This window comes from Papio anubis, chromosome 14 (genome assembly GCF_008728515.1).
Source record: "Papio anubis isolate 15944 chromosome 14, Panubis1.0, whole genome shotgun sequence".
NCBI classification, from domain to species: Eukaryota; Metazoa; Chordata; class Mammalia; order Primates; family Cercopithecidae; genus Papio; species Papio anubis.
The window spans coordinates 19,723,950-19,739,760 of record NC_044989.1 but is presented as its reverse complement, the minus strand read 5'-3'; the positions used below and the strand labels follow the sequence as shown (position 1 = coordinate 19,739,760).

The window sequence follows — 15,811 nt, the reverse complement described above, 5'->3', positions numbered from 1 at the left end:
GATGTGGCAAGTAAAATCAAGCAAAGTAAGATGCCAGTAACTGATGGATGAGATGTTGTTTTAGATAAGGTGTCCAGGGAAAGTCTCTCTGAAAGGTGACTTTTGAGCAAAGGTCTGAAGGAAATGAGGAAGCAAGTCATGTAACATTTCAGGGAGAGGTTCCAGGCAGAAGAACAATAAGTGCAAAGGTCATGAGGTCAGAGGATGCCTGGCATATTGAAGAAACAGAAGGGAAACAGTGTGGCTGGGATATGGGGCATGCAGGGCAGGGCTGGGAGCAGAAAGTTAAGTCAGAGAGGGGTCAGTACAGATTTTGCAGGGCCTATAAGGCCACTCACTATAAGGACTTGAATTTTGTTCTGAGTGAGCTGAGATACATTAGAGGGTTTTAAGCAGAGACATCCTATGATATGACTTAGAATTAATTTTGGTCACTACATGGAGAGTAGTCAGGGCTAGAGGGCTAGGGCAGAAGCCAGGAGATGAGTTACAAGGTTCCTGTAGTAATTAAGACAACAGATGACGATGGCTGGGGCAAGGGCGATAGGAGAACAGAGATGATATATAACTAGACAGAGTACGGATACACACTGAAGGCAGTGTCTTAATGAAAGGGACTTGTCCTAGTCACACATAATCAGGACGTGAAATAGCTGGGGTTAAGGCCTCAGGTCTCCTGAGTCCCTGGCCAGTGCCTCAGTGCCTTACACATCTCTAAATGTCACCACAACTGGGAAGGTAGGTTCTATTAGTATAGTTTTACTGATGAAGAAACTGAAGCTGAGAAAGAATAAAGAGACCTTCCCCAGGTCCTGCAGCTGGTAAGTGGCTATCTCAGGACCACACCAGTCAGACCCCAAAACCCTATTTGCCAGGGTATCACTACCGACCACCTCCTTCCCATACACCTCAGCCAACACTATCACAGGATGAGGATGGCTGTGAACACGCCCCAAAGTCTCCTGCCTTAAATATACCCATTGGTGGCCCTTCCACTGGTCTGTGATCTCCATCACTAGAGATTTATCTGTGGAGTGAGGCACTGAAGACGACCGTCGACTACACAAAATGAGTGATTCCTCAAATCCCAATGAGCCACACGAGTGCCAGGGAGCCCAGGAGGGTAAAGAGCAGGGGGTCCGGGCCAAGCCCTCACAACAGTGGGTTTTGGATGGCAAGAGTTGGATCAGGGACAGATTTGTTTCTTGGGACAATGAAGACATTTTTCTTAGCTTTCTTATTTTAGAGGAAAGAGTGGCTGTCCCCAGTTTGCTCAGGAGGTCGAGAGTAACCTGAAATGACAATGTTAGAGCTGCTGAGAGCAGTCTCTAGGCAGTGACTGAGCAGGAAGATGGGTGAGCACTCCTCTGAAACGTGCTAGGCCAGCAAGAGGTGGCTGGAATGCCTGCCTGGAACAGCTCACCCTCCTGCCTGTGATAGGCCTGCAGGTCAGGATCTCACCTAACAGAGTGAGGACGGGGGATTTCCTCCCTTCTGCACACAGAGCATTGCAGAAGCATGAACATTACCTGTCTCAGGCAATTTAGGTTCTTTGGATAGGCAAAAAAAAAAAAAAAAAAAGGGCGGGGGGAACTTGGATGCTGAAGATAGACATCGAAACTTTCTCTCTCTTTTTTTGTTTTTTGGTTCTAGATTTACACCCAGACTTGAGGCTTACATGATCATATCCTGATTTTGGTGTTGTTTTTTGTTTTTGTTTTTTTGAGATGGAGTTTCGCTCTTGTTGCCCAGGCTGGAGTGCAGTGACACAATCTCAGCTCACTGCAACCTCCGCCTCCCTGGTTCAAGCAATTCTCCTTCCTCAGCCTCCAGAGTAGCTGAGTAGCTGGGATTACAGGCGTCCACCACCATGCCCAGCTTTGTTTTTGTTTTGTTTTGTTTTTTGTATTTTTAGTAGAGACGGAGTTTCATCATGTTGGCCAGGCTGGTCTTGAACTCCTGACCTCAGGTGATCCACCCACCTTGGCCTCCCAAAGTGCTGGGATGACAGGAGTGAGCCACCGTGCCCGGTGTCACATGTCCATATTCCTAATTCAGCAGTGCTCAAAGTGGTCCAGGGATGCTTGGGCATTCCCGAGACTTTCAAGACAGAGCATCCCAAGATCAAAATTGTTTTCATAACAATATAAACTGATTGCTATTCAAATTAGAAAAAATAAAAATGTGTAACCATACAAACACGTTATTTGCCCTTTCCACTTTCATTCTGTCTCAGGTGTACGGCAGAGTTTTCCAGAGGCTACATGATGTGGTATGGCGAAAGACTGGATTTAGAAGCAAATGTGAAAATCAGTTGACTTCTACCAATTCAGGTCTTAAAGGGAGGGTTGCAAAAGTATAAAATAATGCCACTTTCTTTACACTAAAAAAAAACTAGTTATTTTTATTAAAATGTTATACTGGCTGGGCGCAGTGGCTCACATCTGTAATCCCAGCACTTTGGGAAGCTGAGGCAAGTGGATCACCTGAGGTCAGGAGTTCAAGACCAGTCTGGCCAACATGATGAAACCCCCTCGACTAAAAATACAAACGGCCTGGCTGGTGGCCTCTCCTGTAATCCCAGCACTTTGGGAGCCTGGAGGCGGTGATTCCAGGTCAGGATATCGAGACCATCCCGGCTAACACGGGTGAAACCCCCTCTCTACTAAAAATACAAAACAGGCCGGCATTCAAGCCCGTAATCCCAGCATCTTGGGAGGCCGAGATCGGGCGGATCACGAGGTCAGAGATCGTGAGACCATCCTGGCTAACACGGGTGAAACCCTGCCTCTCTACTAAAATACAAAAATTAGCCGGGCGACGGGTGGGGGCGCCTGTACTCCCAGCTACTCGGGAGGCTGAGGCAGGAGAATGGCGAACCCGGGAGGCGGGCTTGCAGCGAGCTGAGATCCGCCACTGCACTCCAGCCTGGGCACAGAGCCAGACTCAGCCTCAAAAATACACAAAACAATTAGCTGGGCTGGTGGCGCGGGCTACTGTGTCCCAGCTACTCGGGAGGCTGAGGCAGAGTAGTGGTGTGAACCTGAGGCGGAGCTTGCAGTGAGCAGAGATCGCTGCCACTGCATCCCAGCTCTGGGCTGGCTAAAGCGAGATCAGACCAAAAACACAAAAACAAAACAAAAACCAAATTAGCCAGGTGTGGTGGCGCCTGTAGTGCCAGCTGAGGAGGCATGAGAGGGAGGCTGAGGCACAAGAATTGTTTGAACCCGAGGCAGGGCTGTAGTGAAATGAGATTGGCGCCCCACTGCACTCCAGCCCGAGTGATTGTGAGTGAGACTCCGTCTCAAAAAAAGAAAAAAATAATAAAAAGAAAAGAAAAGGAAAAAAAATTATCTTATTATAAAATGAAATTTTAAAATAACTATTAAAATTCTCAGTGTTAGTTGCCAGTATAGTATAACTCAATAGATATTAGCCACATAAACATATTGGGATCCTCAATAATTTTTGAGAGCATAAACGCGTAAAAAGTGTCAAGGGACAAACTGGTTCGTGTAGAGTAGTTGTAGCCCGGCTTGGGCGGCTGCTGCCCCTGCCCCAAGAAGCCAACCGAAGCCTGGTGGGTCGGGCAGATGCGGCTAAAACTAGTTGACATTACAAGGCAGCGACGCCAGAGGGCGGCCTTACCCACGGGCAGGTTTCTTGTAGTGATGGCTACAAGATGACTGATGCAAACGTCAGTTTTATTCACCTCATTAACAAAAAGCAATTTTGGTTTCTTGTTTACAATGATATAATTTTTACCTCGCTTGTGTTTCTCTGGCTCAACATAGGTTCCAATAAACACGTGCTGCCTGCTCATTTAAGGACTCCACACTGGGTCATCCTATGTGCTGGGGCAGGCACTCCCTGGTCACACTCCTCTGGCCCCTCAGGACAGAATCACAGAAAGACACATCAGCCCCCTGACCCTGTGTCTCCTGAAGTGGCCGCTGGAACACTGGCCTCCCACGGGTCCTGGTGAGGGTGGGTGGACATTTACTCCAGGGACCTCCATAGTGGCCACCATCCAGGCCAGCTACTCCCGGTTCCGACTGACATCTCACACCTTGCTTTGTGATACCACAAAGATGTTTTCTTGGTTCGTGTGTGTCTCTGGCCCATCCCTGTGGTTCCCAATGACTGAGACTGGTTCATAGCAAGTAACCAGACCGGGTCTTCAGAGGTAGGATTAGAGGAGGGGATGGGCACTGGGAGGGTAAGGGACCCAGTTTCCACAAGACCTCTTGAGTGCCCTTAGGCCAGTCATGTGTTCCCTGGAGCCACAGCTTCTCATCTTTCAAAGGGGACTTCTGCCTGGGTCAGAGAGCTGTTGTGAGACTCAGGTGGCACAGCTGTGCAGTGAGCACTCTCTGCCATGATACTGAAGTGTGAAGTGTGGGTGTTTACGGAATTCTCTTCTCTCTCCTATTGGCGGGGGCAGTGGAAGGTGTTTTTTGTTTGTTTGTTTGTTTGTTTTGAGACAGAGTCTCGCTCTGTCGCCCAGGCTGGAGTGCAGTGGCTCAATCTTGGCTCACTGCAAGCTCCGCCTCCTGAGTTCACGTCATTCTCCTGCCTCAGCCTCCCAAGTAGCTGGGACTACAGGCGCCTGCCACCACACCCAGCTAATTTTTTTGTATTTTTAGTAGAGACAGAGTTTCACCGTGTTAGCCAGGATGGTCTCGATATCCTGACCTCGTGATCCACCCGCCTTGGGCTCCCAAAGTGCTGGGATTACAGGTGTGAGCCACTGCACCCGGCTGGTAGTAGGAGGTTTTTAACAGGGAAAGAGCGCAGTCTGTTTTGTGCTTTGGAGGGGTTTATCTGGTGACTGGTGAGGAGAATATTTGATTGATTGATCAACTGAGACAAAGTCTCTCTCTCTTGCCCAGGCTGGAGTGCAGTGGCATAATCATGGCTCACTGCAGCCTCAACTCCCTGGGCTCAAGCCATCCTCCCACCTCAGCCTCCTGAGTAACTGGAACTGTAGGCATGTGCCACCATGCCTGGCTTTTTTTTTTTTAATGTTTCATAGAGATGGGGTCTTACTACATTGCCCAGGTTGGTCTCAAACTCTTGGACTCAAGTGATCCTCCCCGCTTGACCTCCCAAAGTGCTAGGATTACAGGTGTCAGCCATCAGGCCTTGCAAGGAGAATGTTCTAGAGCACAAACTAAGTGGAGGGATGGGAGTTAGGAGACAGTTGACAGGGTCCAGATAAAAGATGATGAAAGCCATTCGAGGCAGGCTATGAGAATGGAGGACAGAGGGTTGGTGGGTGAGAAACCCTGGGAGCAGATGGAGGAGGCCTGGTAATTGGTTAGATTAAAGTGGGAAGGGGCCAGGGTAAGAATAGCCTAGGACAACTCCCAGGGCCTCTAGATGGGGAAGGAGTAACTTGTTCTCCTAGACAGAGGGCATTTTCCTCACTGGTCCAGCCTCACTGAGTTTGCTCAGATCCTGAAGGTGGTACAGGCTTTGTGTCTGGCAGCCCGAGGGCTCTCAGAGGGGCCTCTGTGGTCCCAGTTGGCTCTTCAGCAGCCAGGACCCTGCCCCCCTCAACCACTGACTCAGTAGGATGGACACAGGCTCCCACAAATAGGACTCCCCCTCATTGTGGTAGACAGTTCATTAAATGTGGGCAAACATATTTACAGAGATTATTTCATTCCCTTTTATAAGTCGTTTTCCAACACAGTGACATAGCAGAGTTGTTGGACATTGGAGCTACTAGGACTTTTAGAATTCTAGTCCAACACCTTCATTTTACAGATGGGAAAACTGTATCCCAAATAATTCAATTTGACAGGCAATGAGCATTGAGCACCTATCATGTGGCAAGTACAATCAAGCAGAGTAAGAGACTATGAACTGATGCATGGGGTGACATCTTAGGCTACTCAGGGACAGTTTCTCTGATAAGATGAGACTTAGGACCTCCCAGGCACCTCATTGACATGAAAGCCCTCAGCGGAGGCAGAAAGTGGACCACAGAACTTCCTTTCCATAGTAAGTTTATGCTCTGACTCCTATCATAGGCAGACTTAGCTGGATGCCTTTGCTTCCCTGGCTACATCCTAGGACCACAAGATCTGGTTACATTTTGGGGACAATGGTATTTCCATCTATATTCAAAGGGTGGAAAAAAATACCTACTGTCAGAGAAATTGTCAAGGAAATATTTCAAGAAAATGTCCCAGACCAGAGGGACAAGTTTCCACGTTAAAAGGGCCCATTCCAGCACAATGGATGAAAAGAGACCTACAGCAAGGTCGGTTATTGTGAAATTTCACAACACTGGGGACAAAGAGAAGATTTAAAGGTTCCCAGAAGAAGAGAAAAAAAAAAATCCCCTCACATACAAAGGAGACAGAAATCAAGCTGGCTTCATGTTTCTCAGTTGCAACATTTTTTAAAGCAATGGAGCAGTGTTTTCAAAATTCTAAAGGAACATGATTTCTAACCTAAAACCTATACCCAGCCAACCTGTCAATCAACTGCAAGGGTAGAAAAGACTTTTCCAGATATTCAAGTATCAAAAAATTGGCCCCAAATGCACCTTTTCTCAGAAAGCTACCGGGGGATGTGCTCTATCAAAACATGGGGGTGAAATGAGGAAGAAGGCAAGGGAACCTTAACCCAGGAGAGGGATGAAGGGATTTTCCCAAATGGTTATGCGCAGGCCTCTAGGGTTGAGAAGAGCTTCCCAGGAAGTTGAAGTTGGTAGGACACCACAGTCTTTCTGAACAGTCTGAAAGGAGATTTCTATACTTGACAAAAAATTTGGGGTTTCATTAGTAATAAGTACTTAGAAACTTAAACAAACTAAAACAAAGAAGCAAACAACAAGGTAATGATTAATTTCAGGAAAAGTACAAAAATAAGCAAGCAAAAAGTTACCAAGGTCTACGATGTGATTCAGCTGTGAGTATTATTGATGTAGTAATAATAATGTAAATGCAAACTATTAATGAACTAAAATTATAATGTAACTCTATCCGAAGGGATAGGAAGTATGGTTTATGTATAGTGCTCTCACATAAATATCTCATCTTCTGTAGCAGAAACTCAACGAATGACATTAAAAGTAAAGAAATCAAATAGTAATATAAGCATAATATTTAGAGCTATGAAGTTAAATACTAAAAGAACCAGGTCAAAGCTTGGGAAGCAGGAAAAGGCAAAATCTGAGACTGGGGGCAGGGATCCTTAAACTATGACCATGCATAAGCAATAAAAATTCAAACAAAACACCCCCCTCCCCAGGCATTCAGTGTTCTTTGTGGTTTGGCCTCAAGCTGTTTTTACAAGCTTATTTTCCACTGCCCCACCTTCTTCTGACATACCCCTGATGCCCCAGCTTCGAGGAGAAACCCCTCCCAGAAACTGCCACCTTTCTCTAGAATGGCTTCCTCCTGCCTGTCTCAAGGTCCTAACTTAAACCCAACCTCTCCCAAGAAGCCTTCTCAGATCCCACCCACCGCCCAAGCAGGAATCAGCTGTTCAGGCTTCCTCCTCCATACTGCAGCCATCCTGCTCCTCACAGGCTAGGGATCCACGCATGAGGCTGCCTCCCCACTGGGCCCCAGGAGCCTGAGAGCAGGGCCTGGCCACTGTCTCCTACAGGGCCCAGCACCCCTGTGTCTGGCCCCGTTGCCTTGTTGAATCACAGTCCTTGGCATCAGGGCCAGACTCGTACGTGGGGTGATATCAGTCACTCCAGAAGCCCCAACCCTGGGCTGTGAGGGTGACCGACAGTGACTTCCTCCTGCCCTTCAGGACCAGAGGTCTTCTTTCCCTGCTGGGTTCATGTTGCCAACATGCTCCTCCCAGGCTGCCCCCCACTCACTGGCTGGGTCCAGTCTTTCCCCTCGCAGCCCTGTCCCTCGGCCTCTAGGCTCTCACCCTGTTTAGAAAGCAAGCTTGGTACAGGAGTCAGATTTCCTCGGAAAGATGGAGGGATAGTTAATTGAGAAAGCAGTACATGTTCTCCTGGTGTCTTCTCACATGAGGTCACCAGCCCTCAGCATGGCCTTGCCTGAGGGATTTTTGCAAGGCAAGGTTGCTGTGTCTTTCATAAAAGCCCAAGCTCCCAGAGAGACCTTGTTGATGTCCTGCAGGGGGTACCTTTGAGAGGAGCATGGAAGAGAGATTTTTTTTTCCTCCCAGGCTGGAGGGAGATCACAGGGAAGCCCAGGTGCACCTGGGCCTCCTGAACCTTAGACCCCAGGGCTTCCAGCCTTGCCAGACATTCCTGCACTGGGAATGTCACTCTGAAGGCTAAGAGCCACTGACCCGACGGGTCCATGTCAGATTCCTTCAGTCGGTTGTTGTCCAAATGGTAAACAGGAAGTACAATAACTTATGACAGGAGGAAGCTTCTGAAGTTTCCATGCTGTCCACAGCCTTGGCACAGTCCTGGTGTGAGGGGATTGGGTGCAAATTGAAGTTGATTTAGAAGAATTAAGGTTAAGAGTCAGTGGGTCTCAGAGATTCTGCCCTTGCAGCCTACCTGGGCTGAGTGTGCACATGGCTGGGATCTCAGTGACATGTGAGGATGACTTTTGTTCCCAGGGTGGCTGTGCCAACGAGGATGGCGAGGTCAGACCAGAGACTGGGTGCCAAAAAGTGCCAAATTTCTCACAAGGGGAAAGGAATTACCACGAACAGTTTAGGCTAATTAATTCATCTCATGAGGCTGGAAGGGGTGCTTGGATTCATGGCCACCTTCTACCAGGACAAGACCAAAAGGTGGCCAGAAAGAAGCCCCAGTGTCTGCCTCACACCTGCTTCAATGTGGGCCCTATTGGGGAGGACTTTGCATGCCACTGTGTAACCTGGAAGGAAGGGAAGAAGGAAAGAAGACCGACCTGTTCTTTCTGATGGAGCACGCCCCACCCTAAGCCTGGGGCAGGCGTGTGTGGGCCTGCCTGGCTCAGTGGTGGGGAGGCCACCAGAAATCTGTCTTGCGGACACAGGAGCTTTCTGGGAAAACATTCAAATTTGAGGACACAAAGTGTCTCCTCACAAAGAGGACCCAGACCCAAGTCTGAATCAGTAAGAACCCCTTATTGACGAATCCCGGAGACGAGGAATGACGGAAGGCCCACGGAATGGTTGCCACTCCAATTCATTCCCCCACCCGGCGCCCTCATGCCTTCAACAGTTGTGTTAGTTCCATAGTCAAGTTAAAATAGAATGAGTGACTTCACCAAAGCTCTGTGAGTTACTGCAGCTTGCACTTTGAAGCCACCTGGGAAGTGCAGCATTTTCATGGAACAATGTGGCTTGGAAGAGCCCAGAGAACATAGTGCCGCTATGGCACCCCGTGGGGAGCCCGGTTCATCATCATAGTGGTGACCTGGGGCAGTGGCAGTGGCACCGGGCAAAGATGGCAGAGCCTGGTGGGATCTGGCGGCAGACCCCAGGTGGGTCATTGTGGCCCTGGCAGGTGACTTCATCTACAGGGGGACACCAGTTGGGCCTCAGCAGGCACATAACCCAGGAATTAGAAATAGGCACCCAGTCTGGGCCCCTCTCCTCTGGTCAGAGACAGAGCTTGGGAAGCAGGGCTCAGGCTGTGTTCCAACCTCTGCCTCCAGGCCAGGCACCTTTGGATGACAGCCCTGGACACCAGTGAAATCCCGTAGGAAATCCAGATGTGCAGAGAAGAGACTGGGGGTGCTGTGGAAGTGGGGGCTGGGTAAACACCCTGGCTAGAGCAATGTTTTAAAATCTAGAAAGCCATGAAGAAAATAATGGAAACCTTCTGTAACCTCAGCATTTGATCTTCGTTTCAGAAAACTCGATGCAGAGCGAAATCTGATTCTGAGGGTCGTTTAAAAGACCTTCCTTCAGGAGATGCTTTGGGTCTCACTGGCAGAAAAAGGGCTTTGCTAGACCCCAGGCGCAGCTGCTCCCTCACTTGCCTGCAGCCCTGGCCAGGATGACTACAGTTTATGCTGAAAAACGTTACTGCTTCCTGTGCAGTCCCCATTCAGGAATTCCATTTCTCTTCATAAGAGTCCATGTGTCAGATTCCTGGGGCTCACCGTCCCTGGAAAGCCCCCAAGCTCTGGAAAATGATTCATCGATTCATGCTCATTTCAGAATATTGCTTGAGAACCTTCTCTGCCCCATCCTTACCCTCAGGAAAAAAAAAAAAATCAGTGTGTAAAAAGGCCAGCACAATAGCTGACACTCCTCCCCTCTGCTTGCGTGGGCCAGCACCTCTAACTCCCTGCAGCTGTCCCTTCTACTCAAAGCCTGGCCCCGCTGTGTCAGGGCCATCGTGAGGCCCCCATCACGAGGCCCTCACACCGCCTGCCAGAGATCTGGCTCAGGCTGCTTCCTCGCAGCAGTCATTCCCAGGAGGTCTCGTTGTACTTCCCCAGCTTCATTCCACCTTCCGCAATGTCCCTTTCTATTGGCTCAGGACTAGTCTCCACCCTTTTCTTAAAGGTCCTAACAGATGAGAGAAGGTGATTGCAATGGAAAGAGGAACTGCTTCCTTTGCCCTCCTCTGATAAAGCTTCAAGGCTCTGAAGGTCATAAGAGGTAGAAATGGAATAAGAAGGGTATCTTGAGCACCTTTACCTGCACAGTGTGAACACACATCACCCTCACACGCACACTGACACAACATGCTTGCGTGCTCACACCTGAGTGCTCACACTGTGTAACGGGCTCCACCTCAAGCTCACTCCTAAGAACTTGAACACTTCCCTGAGTGGGAAAGGGGTTGCAGACAACTTCCGACACCAGAGGTGGAGGCTTCAGTTGTCTTTTAAGGAAGATCCTTCTTTCCGTTTTTCTTTCCTCTGTGTTTCTCTCCCTTCCTTCCTTTCTTCTTCTTTCCTTCCTTCCTTTTTTTCCTGGCTTCTTTCCTTCCTCAGCAAAAAGGGCCCTTGAGTCCCACAAATGTAGTGTGACCATTGTCCTTGGGGGAAACTGTAGTTATTAACTCATAAAAGATTGTGTATAGACGCGTGTAACGAGGAATGTCTGAATTGTCACCAAAGCTGCTGGGAATTTGTGTGGAGTGGGAGGTGGTGAGGGGTGTATGTGCAGGGACAGTGTGGAAAGAAGGGAAGAAAAGAGCTTCCGGAAGTGTGGAGGAGGAGGAGGAGGGACAACCCTGGGCCTTCATGTGGCTTGTTCCTGGGGTGAGGTGGTCACTGCCCAGGCGTTTCACACTGGCCGTTCATTCTGTGGGCTTCTCGAAAGTTTTTTCTTCAGGAAAATGAAAATACATAAACCAAAGATATGCTCACAGATAATTGTATTACATTGTTTGGAAGTAAAAGAACTGTTTCTAAAAAAAAAAGTAAAAATATTATAAGCACCACATAATCAACACGTTGAAATTAATGGCTGAACTGTGTGAGTGCATACTGTCAGTGTTATGCCCAGACCGTTTGTTCCCCAAAGAAGACCACCAGAGTCCAGAGTCAAAGCCAAGCGGCAAGGATCTTTACTACAAGTTCGAACTTCGTCCCTCCATTCCACAGCATACAGGAGGGCCTCGAACAATGCGAGTGTTTGCTTTTTATAGCCTGATGTAAACAGGATATGTAAAGTTACAGGGAACAAGGTAATTCTCTCGGTTACAGCATTACAATTGGTTAACATTATACATTTAGCATTCCTTATTGGCGATTTCCCAGGTGATGTTTTTCTGAAGTTTGAAAGAAATATGGAGGAATGTGTTTGTGCTGGACTCAGGAAGTTGGGAGATATATGGAGGATGTGCCTCATTCCTTTCATCAGCATGCTATGGACATGTTGCCCTCCATGAGCTGGTGCTCCAGTGTGTTTGGGGAGGCCATCCCAGGCAGAGAGGGCTTCTTTGAGGGGGTGCAGGCTGAACAGAGGGAGGAAGCCGAGAGGCTGCTTTCATGAGACACTTGGTGGGAGGCAGGATCAGGAATAGCACTTTTCTTCCTCATTTACATGGAGGCAGAGCACCATCACTGCTCTGGCCATGGAGAGTGGAGCTTCGTAGCTTTCAGGTGGTCACATCACCGAGAGTCCTTCAGGAAACTTGAAGAGCAATGGGCACTGACGGGGGAGGACAGGCCAAGAGAGGATACCAGGAGTGCAAGGACATCTGTGGTGGACCAATGGGCTCAGGAACTCTTGAGGTCCCCTTTTGAAGATGCCCAGAAAATAACCAAGAGGTCAAACACAGGCTGCAGAGGTACTGAGGGTCTGCCTCCCACTAATAGGAGCTCAGAGTCACTGATATTTGGGGTATCTGTTCAAAGGAATCTTTTCTACTCTGTTCTGACAAAAACAGAACATTTTACTCCATTCTGAGTGACAGAGTGAGACTCCATCTCAAAAAAAGAAAAGAAAAAAGACAGAAAAGAAGTGTATTCAGCTTATGGTTCTAGAGGCCAGGAAGTCCAAGAGCATGGCACCAGCAGCTATCTCAAAAGGTCAACCTCAGCTTCTACAATAATGATGTCATCTGCAGGAGTAATTGGAAAAGTTGGGTATCTTGTGACCTCTGGAATAATGGCTGGCAATAATTTCTGTCTACACCTTAGCAGAATCTAGGCTCCTCTCCTCCCCCTAACCTGGTGGTCTCTCATTAGCTTTACAAAGGTGGTTGAGTTCTGGGGGAAGGGCTATTATCATTTAAACTATAAATTATTGTCTTCCAAAGCTAGCCCTCTGCCTATGAATAATGAAGTCAGCTTGAAGGCAAGAGTGGGGTTGGTAGATCAGATCTACCATTTGCCCATTGTCATAATGTTCTCACTGTTATCATTTTTTCAAAGGTGGTTTTAATTCCACATACTCTTTAAAAGAATTCACCAGATCCTTGAAATTCATCCAGGGACTCCAGGTGAAGAACAGCAAAGCTAGAGAAAAGGGTGTTTGGTAATCTTAATTCTAATGAAAAAACCAAACTTTATATTGAAGTTAATCTTGTTCAAAGTTATCGTATCTTAGGGGAAGTAGTGCAAAATGCAGAAGTAGTTTAAACATTCATCAGAAGGGTCCTCACTCTACCAGGATAGGACATTTACTCCCCAATCTGTGTGTGACACTTTCAGCTGCAATAAGAACTTCTTTCACTAGAGTAAATTCAACAAAGGTTTATTTTTTAAAAAATACAAACAAACCCAGATTATTTGATTCTAAAGCCTGTGGGTTTTTATCCCCCCATTATACCACAAGTACCAAACTAGACAGATGTTTAAGTTATTTAATAACTATGATTAAATTGTTGAACTATAATCAAAGGATGTAATTTGAAAAGAAAATTGTTGCATTCAAATTCCCAACACTATGCTGAAGGGAAAGTTAAGCAAAAGAACTTTGTATTCTGGTCAGGGAAGAGGGAGTTGGAGACAGGCAGCAACTAGAAACAAGGCAGTCAGTGATCAAAGGAGAGAACCGTAAATGCCGTCCAAGGACAGGCCAGGCAGCCTGCATGGCTTTCTAGCAGACACCATGGCTGGAGAAGGGAGGCTAGGGAAGGTTGGTAAGTGGGAGAAGCGTGTCACTTTAAGCGTGTCACTTCTTCCTACCAAGTCTGAGGTTTCCTGTCTGGGCCGTAAAGGGGTAAGAACAGATCTTCCTAAAAGCCTTCCCAACTCTATGTTCCATGACGGTCCAAGGGAATAGCATAGGCAAAAGCTGTGAGGCTTGATTGAACCACAATGAATTAGTTGTTTGTCTAGGAGTCCTGTCTACTTAGAAAAGTGGATGCATTCCAGGAGATTACAGGGGAAAGGCTAAGACTCCTCAGATGTGAAAATGATTAACCTTGGTGCTGAAGACAGTGGGAGCCATTATAGGTCCTAGAGGAAAGAGGTAGGAACATGATTCATCCAAACAGCGAAGGATGGAGTGAGGAGGGAATGGAAATCTGTGTGTGCACTGCGTTCAATATTTTCTATTTGCCTCTCTGCCCAGATCTATTCTGTGCACTGCTCTGTACCAAGGAAACCCTGATGATTACATCAAGGGACTCTGTCTTAGTCTGTGTTCTTTTGCTGTGACAGAATACCACAGACTGGGTAATTTATAAAGAAAAGAAGTCAGGCCAGGCTCAGTGGTTCATGCCTGTAATCCCAGCACTTTGTGAGGCCAAGGCGGGAGGATCACCTGAGGTCAGTAGTTCAAGACCAGCTCGGCCAACATGGTGAAACTTTGTCTCTACAAAAATACAAAAATTAACTGGGCATGATGGCGGGTGCCTGTAATCCCAGCTACTCAGGAGGCTGAGGCAGGATAATTGCTTGAACCGGTTTCATGTGTGTCTGTGTGAAGAGACCACCACGCAGGCTTTGTGTGAGCAATAAAGCTTTTTTGTCACCTGGGTGCAGGTGGGCTGAGTTCGAAAAGAGAGTCAGCGAAGGGAGATGGGGTGGGGCCGTTTTATAGGATTTGGGTGGGTCGTGGAAAATTACAGTCAAAGGGGATTTTTCTCTTACGAGCAAGGGTGGGGGTCACAGGGTGCTCAGTGGGGGAGCTTCTGAGCCAGGAGAAGGAATTTCACAAGGTTAATCCTTCAGTTAAGGTGGGGCAGAACAAATCACAATGGTGGAATGTCATCAGTTAAGGCAGGAACTGGCCATTTTCACTTCTTTTGTGATTCTTCACTTGCTTCGGGCCATCTGGACATATACGTGCAGGTCACAGGGGATGTGATGGCTTAGTTTGGGATCAGAGGCCTGACACCCAGGAGGCAGAGGTTTCAGTGAGTGGAGATCACGCCATTTTACTCCATTCTGAGTGACAGAGTGAGACTCCATCTCAAAAAAAGAAAAGAAAAAAGACAGAAAAGAAGTGTATTCAGCTCATGGTTCTAGAGGCCAGGAAGTCCAAGAGCATGGCACCAGCATCTGTGAGGGTCTTCTTGGTACATCACAACATGGTAGAAGGCATCACATGGCAAAAGGGCAAGAGCAAGAGAGCCAAAGACAGCTTGCTTTTTATAGCAGAGCCACTCCCATGATGGCATTAATCCATCCTTGAGGGCAGAGGGTTACATTTCCAATGCATGATCTTTTGGGAGACACATTCAAACCATAGCAGATTCTCTTGCTAAGGAGAAGTACAGCAGGCAATCAGAGGGTGGGGAGAGAATGAAGTAGGACTATTTACTCCCCCCACTGACCCCCGCCCTGCCACCAACCTTGCTGAGCTCAGGTGCCGGCTGCATTCCTCAATCTATGGGGAGCTTCAGCTCTGCCAGGTTCCTGCCAGGCAGTTCCTTCCCATTGCCTCTCCCGGCCTAGTTTCCTGCTGCAGCTAGGGTTCTTGGATGTCCTTAATCTTGTGTTGCCAGAAAAAAAAAAAAAAAATTGAATGCCCCGGGTTTACTTTCTGTGATAAATAATGAATACTTTTTTTTTTTTTTTGAGATGGAGTTTTGCTCTTGTTGTCCAGGCTAGCATGCAATGGTGCAATCTCAGCTCACCGCAACCTCTGCCTCCCAGGTTCAAGCGATTCTCCTGCCTCAGCCTCCCTAGTAGCTGGGATTACAGACATGTGCCACCATGCCCAGCTAACTTTTTGTATTTTTGGTAGAGATGGGGTTTCTCCATTTTGGTCAGGCTGGTCTCGAACTCCTGACCTCAGGTGATCCACCTGCCTCAGCCTCCCAAAGTGCTGGGATTATAGGCATGAGCCACCACACCCAGCCAAATACTTATACTTTTTTAGTATAAGTATGTCTCAAATATTATTGCTTTAGGTATACTTATAAGTATTTATCCTGAAAAAATTATTCATTGCTTATTTGAAATGCAAATTTAACTGGACATCATATTTTTATTTGCTGAATCTGGCA

The 15,811-nt window shown here is 47.5% G+C and overlaps 1 long non-coding RNA gene across 2 annotated transcripts in view; it reads left to right on the top strand.

The window, feature by feature from the left end:
* The window catches only part of LOC103876762, a 72,436-nt gene that overhangs the window by 35,317 nt on the left and 21,308 nt on the right, over positions 1 to 15,811 (top strand). Inside the window, exon 4 of one of the 2 annotated variants that reach the window (XR_004178194.1) lies at positions 2,237 to 2,437. The exons of the other annotated variant lie outside the window; for it this stretch is intronic. This is a non-coding gene — a long non-coding RNA (uncharacterized LOC103876762). Of the gene's footprint in view, positions 1 to 2,236; positions 2,438 to 15,811 lie in introns of those variants that run through there. 2 annotated transcript variants of the gene reach the window in all.